This window comes from Silene latifolia, chromosome Y (genome assembly GCF_048544455.1).
Source record: "Silene latifolia isolate original U9 population chromosome Y, ASM4854445v1, whole genome shotgun sequence".
NCBI classification, from domain to species: domain Eukaryota; kingdom Viridiplantae; phylum Streptophyta; class Magnoliopsida; order Caryophyllales; family Caryophyllaceae; genus Silene; species Silene latifolia.
In genome coordinates, this window is record NC_133538.1 from 165,176,204 (window position 1) to 165,186,294 (window position 10,091).

The window sequence follows — 10,091 nt, forward strand, 5'->3', positions numbered from 1 at the left end:
TCGGGAATTTTTAAAACGTTTAAAATTTAAAGCGCGGGTTCACCAAAATCTAAAACATAAATAAAGAGTGCGGAAATAAAGACTTTAAAATTATACAAACGTGATAATCAAGGTGAGGGAAAAGATATCCCTCGAATGACAATACAATAAAAGGTGAGTCTAAACAATCCTAATAAATCGACTAAAAGGCCAAAGTGCTCGCTAGCTCAAACATGTCTTCACCCCATGAATGCACCAACTAATACCTGTCATTCATGTAAACATGAACGCCACAGTCAGTGGGGAGTAACTCAAGGTTCTCCCAGCCACAAAATGTCGAAACGAACATAACAAAGAACTAAAACAGGTAAGTCATGTAAGATACTTACAAAAGATATGAATATCAAATTTATATTTAAGCATGGCAAATAAATGAGATGGAATATAATAGATCAATATTAGCATAATGGAGATTCAACTAATCATGTGAGACAATTAAATAATATGAAAGACGGGAATACGGTCATTTATGCAAAAGTACGCATTTCAAGGAATTACAACATAGGTATGAGATTAGAAACTGTAGCCATTATTTGGAAAACCACTTAGCAAACATTGCACGGGACGTGGCTACTAATGTCACATTCATACTTATGGCTTGCATCTCACCATAAGAACGGATGGGAACATCAATCCCGACGATCATATCGCAACTAGAGGGCTTATAGCTCACCCCTAGTATCCGATAGGACCAAGACAACCAACACAAGGCATAACTCTTGCCTTGAATGTAACACCCGCAAATTTCTCATTTTGACATTTAAAATTTATTAAACCGTTTAACCACTTTATTATATATTTTTGAATTATTCTATTTAATTAATTTTATGTCAAACACGATTTTTATAAACGTATTACATAAAAGCTCGTTTATATAAAAATACGTACGATTTAATTATATTTTTAAGGCATAATTTGTATAAAAATAAATGTATACGTATTTTAGTCGGATAATAATAGTGACAATAATAATGACCGTAATAATAATAGTGACAGTAATAATATTAGTTTCCGTCTCAAGTTAAAATAAACTCGAGACATTATTCCGTCTAGCTATAGACCGTCACATTTTACTTTGTACCCTTTTTAATCCGGGCCAATCGAAAATCGACAACACGGTCACCTACCTCTTATACTCTACTTTTAACTAATTCTTTTATTATTATTATTATTATTATTATTATTATTATTATTATTATTATTATTATTATTATTATTATTATTATTATTATTATTATTATTATTATTATTATTATTATTATTATTATTATTATTACTCTACCCATTCCCCACCTCCCTGCTTCTTTCCTTTTCCTTTTCGTTTTACCAGCAACAACAACAAACCAACAGCTCCATCACCATTCATTTTCATCCCGACCTTAAAACCTCAGATCCCGCCTCCATTCTCAACCAAATTCGATAATTTTTGTACCATTAGCTTCCTCGTCCTTTCCTCGTCCTTTTAAGGTAAGAAAATCTCCTTTTTGTAGTGGTTTCGTCTTTCGCCGTCTTATAAAAGTGTCGTCTTTTAGCTTCTTTATTCCGTTTTCTTGCCCTTTTATGAAGGATTCGAAGGCCCGGGGTGAGGCTCGTGCCTTGTGGACCATATATCCGAAGAATAAGGGGCGTTTGAGGTAACATGATTGTTACCCTATATTATTATAGTAGTATTTGTATATCTTACTTCGTTAAGTTAATTGTTTGTGAGACGGGTTGAATTACGGGTTAGATAATTCTTTAGATGATTGAAGGTTACGAAGCTTGTATAACAATGATACTAAATTTGGTTTTTAAAAATTACAGGTTTTTACCCAATTGAACCTATTACAAACATATCCTTTCAGTTTTTCCGTAGAATTACGTGTTTACTTTTCCGCGATAAGAGAGGGTGTCACAGTTGGTATCAGAGCATATTTGCTCCCGACGCACGTTTGTGCACCCCAATATAAATAACTTGACCTTAAAATAATAAACTTGAGAGATGGGTAAGATGGGTAGATTTAGGATCTTATGTTGTAGTCTCTTTGTGTTTGCTCTTTGTTAGGTACTAACCTGTTTGTTGATTGTCATTTAATAATTGTTGCGTTCATGGATCAATGACCGTGAGCTTATCTATAGCTAATGGAGTTATTACCCTAATTATAAAAAAAAAATTTGAACTAAAGGTTTTGAAAATATTTTAATGTTTTTCACTGGTTTTAACGTCAATTAGTGTTAAAGCTTGTTATTGGAGACGTCTGATAATTAGTTTTATCATTTGTTGGTGTAAAAATGTATTTTTATGTTTCTGAATTGGAATATTGATGTTCTTGAGTGATCGCCAAGAGTATCTCCGTTCCATTGAAAGGACACTTATATTTTACGAAGATCAAGATTTGGTGCCTAATGCTGAAGATTGAAGATTTGTTCAACCTTTGAAGAATGCTTCTACTTCCTTGAAGATGTTTCTCGTTCTTTGTGTATCTCGCCTTATTCTTAATCTCTTTGTCCTTATCCTCCTTCTAAACTCCCTTCTGTTTTACTTTAAAAGCTACGCTTGTACTCCTAACTTGTCTTTTGTTCCTTGCTTATCCTCCCTTAACGCCATTTGATAGTACTCTTTCTTGTGAGGAATGTTGACCTTGGTTGGAAATTCGACTTTTGAGGAGATTGTTTGTGTTTGACCCTTTCCTGGTTTTGAGAGGATTTGATGATGGAAAGACTTAGGTAAGGTGATGAGACATACTTAGTGATTCTTATACCTAGTTTCTTGATAAAGTGAGTATAATTGATTGGTGGATTATTTGTGTTAGGAATGAGTTGCCTATGTAATTAAAAGTTATAGAACTTGGCTTTGTTGTTTATGTTTGGGGATTTGAAAGCTTAGTAGGTTGAGCGTCGTCACCCTAGGAGTAAACATGAGATAAGTTTAGAATATGAATTTGGAAGAAAACCCATTTTTAGATGTTAACAATCCCGTATAGATTGGGAATGTGATTTGGTCGTTTTGTCATGAAGGTACAATACCCTAATAGGCGTTTCCTTGTTGTCTAATTTCCCTTTCTCCTTGATCATGAGCGTTACCGTTCATACCTCCTTTCCTCGCTTCATCTTGCTCCTCCTTTAAGTTTGACACTCGTATCTTGTGAAACTCTATCTTTGACATCCTTGTAAATTTGACTTCAATTCTTATCCCTAGGAAGTTCATCATACCTCTTTTGTTGGTTAAGCTTGAACCCTCTTAGCATACTTGTATCTATGATGTCTAACTTAATTTTCATTTCACACAACTTCTAAATATTTCAAACTACTATTTTTGGTTCGTTGTTAAAAATTTATGTTACCATTACAAAATTTTCCCTACTTGTAAAGATTTGGAAAATGAAAATTCGATTTGATTTTCTAATTGTTCTTTGAGTATAGACTTCCTTATCATGGTTTTGAGTTGCTAAACCTGAGATTTTTGTAAATTTTATCCAATTTCTATTCACTTTGATTTAATCATAATGCCTTTGTCAAAGTTTAATATTATATTTCAGGAATTTAACTCCCCTTTTAGTTTAAAGGTGAAACCTTCATTTCTATTTTGTCTTTCGTAAAAGAAAATTTGAGTGGATTGCCTTTTTCTTTGATTTTGACGTTGATCGGATGATAGAACTAGTTATTGGAAACGTTTGATAACTTGTTCTACGCTTGTCGGCGAATAGTTTTTGTTTTAAATTTGTCTCTGACTTGGAAAGTTAGCGTTCTTGTGTGCACGACAAGAGCAATTCCGTTCCATGAATGAGACTTATATTTTTGAAAACTCTGCATTAATGTTTTTGAAGGTATTTTGATTTTTGATTTATACAAATGATTTGCCTTTTGACCTTATCTTTGATTTGGAATGTGATGTTCTTGAATACGTAACGAGAACACTTCCGTTCCTCCGATGAGAGTCCTGTTACGTCGAAAAATTTTAGTTGAAGCTCTTGAAAGAATTTTGATTCTTACGATAAGTGACCTTTTAAATGTTTTAGTTACCGATTTCAATTCCAGTTTTATTTTCATAACCTTTCATCTCTACTTTCAAGTTTCGAGGACGAAACTTTTTAAAAGATGGGGTGATTGTAACACCCGCAAATTTCTCATTTTGACATTTAAAATTTATTAAACCGTTTAACCACTTTATTATATATTTTTGAATTATTCTATTTAATTAATTTTATGTCAAACACGATTTTTATAAACGTATTACATAAAAGCTCGTTTATATAAAAATACGTACGATTTAATTATATTTTTAAGGCATAATTTGTATAAAAATAAATGTATACGTATTTTAGTCGGATAATAATAGTGACAATAATAATGACCGTAATAATAATAGTGACAGTAATAATATTAGTTTCCGTCTCAAGTTAAAATAAACTCGAGACATTATTCCGTCTAGCTATAGACCGTCACATTTTACTTTATACCCTTTTTAATCCGGGCCAATCGAAAATCGACAACACGGTCACCTACCTCTTATACTCTACTTTTAACTAATTCTTTTATTATTATTATTATTATTATTATTATTATTATTATTATTATTATTATTATTATTATTATTACTCTACCCATTCCCCACCTCCCTGCTTCTTTCCTTTTCCTTTTCGTTTTACCAGCAACAACAACAAACCAACAGCTCCATCACCATTCATTTTCATCCCGACCTTAAAACCTCAGATCCCGCCTCCATTCTCAACCAAATTCGATAATTTTTGTACCATTAGCTTCCTCGTCCTTTCCTCGTCCTTTTAAGGTAAGAAAATCTCCTTTTTGTAGTGGTTTCGTCTTTCGCCGTCTTATAAAAGTGTCGTCTTTTAGCTTCTTTATTCCGTTTTCTTGCCCTTTTATGAAGGATTCGAAGGCCCGGGGTGAGGCTCGTGCCTTGTGGACCATATATCCGAAGAATAAGGGGCGTTTGAGGTAACATGATTGTTACCCTATATTATTATAGTAGTATTTGTATATCTTACTTCGTTAAGTTAATTGTTTGTGAGACGGGTTGAATTACGGGTTAGATAATTCTTTAGATGATTGAAGGTTACGAAGCTTGTATAACAATGATACTAAATTTGGTTTTTAGAAATGACAGTGTTTAATTTGGAACGATTTTTCGACAAGGAGTTTAATTATTAAGAATGGTGGGATTTTAGCAGTGATCAAAGCCTTTGGATAAAATCAATTCATTGCTAGTGTATGCGAATCAATCAATTCAGTTTACGCATGGTATTGTGGGAACAATTCTAAGGATCTGTTTTGTCCTTTTATCATTTAAGCTTGAAGTTAATTATCTCTGGGATTGTGTTGGTACGTGATATCCTATTTTTATTGTCGTTCTCTTTGACCATGACCCGTGGGTGAGTAGCTCGGAGTTTTAACCCGAGTGTTGAGCAATTCTTTTAATGGAATATTTGATATTATCGATATTGAAATTGAGATGGAAATCTGGTTACTATGGAGTATTATATTATAGGACGGAGTAATGAGAGAGATGGGGTAGAGAGTTGAGATTGAATTAATTTTTGGGACGAGAGTGACTTTTACAAGGTTGGCCTAGCGGCGGCTGGCCGTGGCCTCTTGTAGCTTTGGCGTGCCTTGGCCGTGGCCTAGGCAAAGGGCCGGGCTAAGTCGCGAGTTTGGGCCGTATCTATAAATTGTTTTGACGCTAGTTTGGTCTATTTAAAATATAATTAAATTAATTTCCGTCTCATATTTTATATAACGATAATTCGTTAATATCGTCCTTTCACATAATTATTTTAGGTGACTCATATGTGGTTGAAGATGAAGAGTAATTTTGGGTTTTAGAAGCTTTCTCAAGTTTATTGCTTGTCTCTTTGCTAGCGTAAGGTAACTATTCCGAGTTACTCGACGAATAAATGTCACATTCTTTGCTTTTTGTATGATTTTGTGAATGTTATATTTAGTATAAGTAGCATATGGGTAATTTTATGAAATGAGTAATGTTAGTAGTAAATATAGTGTTGATGGTAAAATTATTCTTATGATGGTAGTTGCAATGTTTGGATGATTGTGCCGAAAACTGAGCCTTAGTCCCTTTGACTGAATCGATGTCAGTCAATTGTGTGATTGGTCAGCCGCAATTTAACCCGTACCTGTCGCAGGACTGGGGTTGCGGGTAAAAATTCGGTTGGATGAAATTTTATATGAATTGAATAATCGGCCTTTTTCTTGTTTTAGGCCATTTATTATATCTCTATTTCACATGTGTAGTTAGTTGAATTTAAATAGCTTCTTATTTAGTTAGTTGAATTTAAATAGCTTCTTATTTTGTAGTAATGGCCCTAGATTCCCCTAAAGCCTTTAATATTGTTAAAATTGCTAGAATTGGAAGTTAGTATTGAATTTGTATTGAGGAACTGTTGGTTTATCTGCTGAATAGACATTTATATAGCCTTTCACATGATAGAATGTTAGAATTTATGTTGGTAAGTGGGACTTTTTGCCCTCTTATGGTTAAGTGGGTGTCTTAATTGACTTGTGTGGTGAGTCGTGTGTGGTGTGGGCTAAAGTATTCAAGCTGGGACTAGGTCCTAGGTGAGTATTTCGGCCTTCATCATAGATAGGTCTTTATAGTCTCTGACGAGTATATGTTCACTGCTTGATAGCCTTTGTGTTCCTGACTAGTGGATTTATATCCAAGTTGGGGCATGACCTCAGGTACTTATTTTGATAGTATGGGGTCAGCTTAAGTACTAGCCAACCCTTCGGTGGTGTCCTTAGGGTACTCACTTCACTTTGTTTTAAAAAAAAGTTGTGGGTCTTGGGTGCGGTGGTGTGTATCCGCATGTCTAGGTCTGCGCAGATTTTAGGCTAGGGCTGTGTTGTCTCTTGGCCATGTTTTCTTAATAGTAACCGCTGAGCCAAGATACCGGTTCGATTACCTTCCCTACCTCGTGGTATAGACTCGAGTTACAAAGTGACTATTGACCGTGCTAAGAACTTATGCCTGTCTTTGATATATTGCCCTTTCTTGTATGGTGATTCTATGAATCATAGAAGGTGAGATGCAAGCCGGCTATGGTTGATAGAGTTTGGATTCCTGGATGTTATGTGATTCACATGATAGTGTAGTATGAGTCGGTCTAGTATTCACATGCTAGGACTATGTGTTGTTATATTGTTGTTCACATGATAAGCACGATTGTCTAGCATCTATATGCTAAGGCTATGTGTTGTTCATATTCATATTCTTATGTTTACATGTTATATTAATTATGACATTTCGTGGCTGGGAGAACTCGGAGTTACTCCCCACTGACTGTGGCTTTCGTATTTGTATAAAATGCGAATGACAGGTAGGTGATGCATATATGGGGTACATGGACGAGCTAGCGAGCAAAGTAACCTTGGGACCTAGACTGGTTTTATTTCATTGTGACCCTTAAACCCTTTTTATGTCACATACATTTTAGGGACATATGTCTCCCTTTCTCATATTTGGTTTGTATAACTTTCTTTTCGCGACTTTAGCGATGTTTCATTCTTGAGATTTATTTTGGACCTTGCAAGGGCAAATACCAATATCTATAACCAAGCAAGACCTTTACTACTCATATATCAATATATAATTCCCCTGGTAGGACGACAATGGTACTCCCAAGACTCAGTCCTAGTCTAAATCTGGCCAGACTCTCGAGACAGCACAGTTCCCGATTCGACATGCGGCAGGACAGTCCGCATCCAAGACCCGAACCCTAAATCAGAAATCGAGAACCCACAATCGGCAGGACAGTCCGAATGAGGCGGAAGATATGGGCTAAACCCACAATCGGCAGGACAGTCCGAAAGAGGCGTAAAGATAAGTCAAGCAATACGGTATAGCCTAAAGGCATTATCAAACGAATACGACTCAACCAAGCGATACGAATCAACTTGGAAAGAAGCTACTACACGACCCAACCAAGCGATACGAATCAACTTGGAAAGGGACTACATAAAACATGTGACGGAATTCAAATCAATTAAACCCGAACATAAATATTTCACGGATAAAAATTAAATCAACCTAGGCTACGGCCTAGCCATGACCAGCCCAACCCGGCCACGGCATGGCCGCACACCCGACATGGCTCAGCTACGGCCAGCAAGGCCTGGCTCCTGTACAGACCAGTGCACGACAGCAAAAGTGCTGGCCAAACAGAAGCAATACGATACACACAGCAGAACAAACCCAGCAATTCCCCCTCTGTCCATCCGCCTTAAGACGATTTTATAGGTCAAACAAAGACGGATTTCACCCGTACGAAAGACCCAATCCAAACATGTAAATATACTTGAGACATAAGCAGGAAAGTTGGTTCAATTTAGCATAAAGAAACCCGTCAAAACAGCCCGCGAAAACTGCCCGACAAAACCCATTTTCACTGTTAAAGAAGCTCATTTGTGACCGTCTTAAGATGAAATTTTAAGCATTAAAATGATAGTATTCATCCAATTAAATTACCCAACATAGTCACCCACATCACCATGAATCCAAAGGTACCAACTTTTCTCAAAATGGATAAATAAAACTTGTATAAAACCATCTCAAAAACCGCACCACCAAAACCACATTCACGGCCCAAAACAGAGTATGAAACCTCCCATATTATTCCCCTTTAACGCATAAAATCAGTCCAAAGAAGGCACTATCCACTTGAATTGTTTAACACGTTGGTTTTACTTCAATTGCCAGACAAATTGATAAATATGCTACCGATTGCAGAGGAGTACGTAATATATTGCTAAAATCAAATAACTTCCTTATTAAAACATAGGAGTATAATAAAAACGTACCAGGCAATAGCTTTATTATAATATATCTGCATATAAAGTAGTAATTTTGCCCCTTCAAATCTAAGTTCTTTGTAAATTAATAAATGAATTAATCAAAACACCTCATCAATTATAGCTGGCACACCCAAGAACAAAGAGGAGACGTGCCAAATGAGATAGCTGCTACACCAAAACGGTTCCATTATACCGCAAATGACTATAACACCAGTTGGTTTGACCCAAGGAAAAAGCCGACACTGATCCAAGCTTTTCATACAAAGTATCCAAAACAGTCTAAATTAATAGCGCATAAAAACAACCCATTTCAAACATCAATTTGAGACGGAAATTACCATACAAATGAGAAAAATGTAAAGAACCAAACTTTATCAAACAAGAGCATATAAAACGACACATAAGACGGAATTTCGACGTTTTTGTCGAGTAACCTATCACCGTTACCTGTTTTTGATCTCTGAAAGTCCAAGGAATCGCCCAAGGATGATCTTAAACCCAAAACAGAAGAAATTAACCCAAAATCCGAATCCATTATAAGACGGCCGAATTGAAATAGGACGAAAGCTTGGCTCTTTCTTACATATAAAGAAGGAGGACGAGGAGAGGAAGCTATTGGTGTAAAAATTAATGAAAATGGTTGAGAAATGAAGTCGGGATCTGAGTTTGAATGTCGGGTTTAATGGAGGTGTTGATGTCGTTTTGGTTGATGCAGATTGTTGTTGTTATTGTTTTGGTTGTCGCTGGTGAATCACGAAAAGGAAGGGGAAAAGAAGGGGGTAGGGTCAGGGGTACAACAACAACAATAAAAATAAAAATAATAATAATTATTATTATTATAATTATATTTTAAGTTAGAGATAAGGTGAGTGTGAGTGTGTGTAGTAGGAATCGGATTAGTTCGAATAAATTAGCTTCAAAATGAAAATGTGACGGTCTTATACTAGACGGGAATACGTCTCAAACCTATTACAATTTAAGACGAAACTTTTCTATTATTACTATTATCATTACTATCCTGCTCGACTAACAAAATATATTTTTATATAAACAGGCTTATAAAAATATAGTTCTTATAAAAATCTTGTTTAAAATAAAATTAATTAAGTTAAATAATTTAAAATATAAATAAAATAAGAGAACGGTTAATTAAATCATAAATGCTAAAAGTGGAAAATTCGCGGGTGTTACAATCACCCCATCTTTTAAAAAGTTTCGTCCTCGAAACTTGAAAGTAGAAATGAAAG

General features: G+C 35.2%; 1 long non-coding RNA gene across 1 annotated transcript; it reads left to right on the forward strand.

The window, feature by feature from the left end:
* Window positions 1–4,623: 4,623 nt before the first annotated feature.
* LOC141634418 (uncharacterized) lies at window positions 4,624–7,568 on the forward strand. The gene is made up of 3 exons (XR_012539134.1): window positions 4,624–4,807; window positions 5,815–5,901; window positions 7,371–7,568. It is a non-coding gene; the product is annotated as an uncharacterized LOC141634418 (long non-coding RNA).
* Window positions 7,569–10,091: the final 2,523 nt, after the last annotated feature.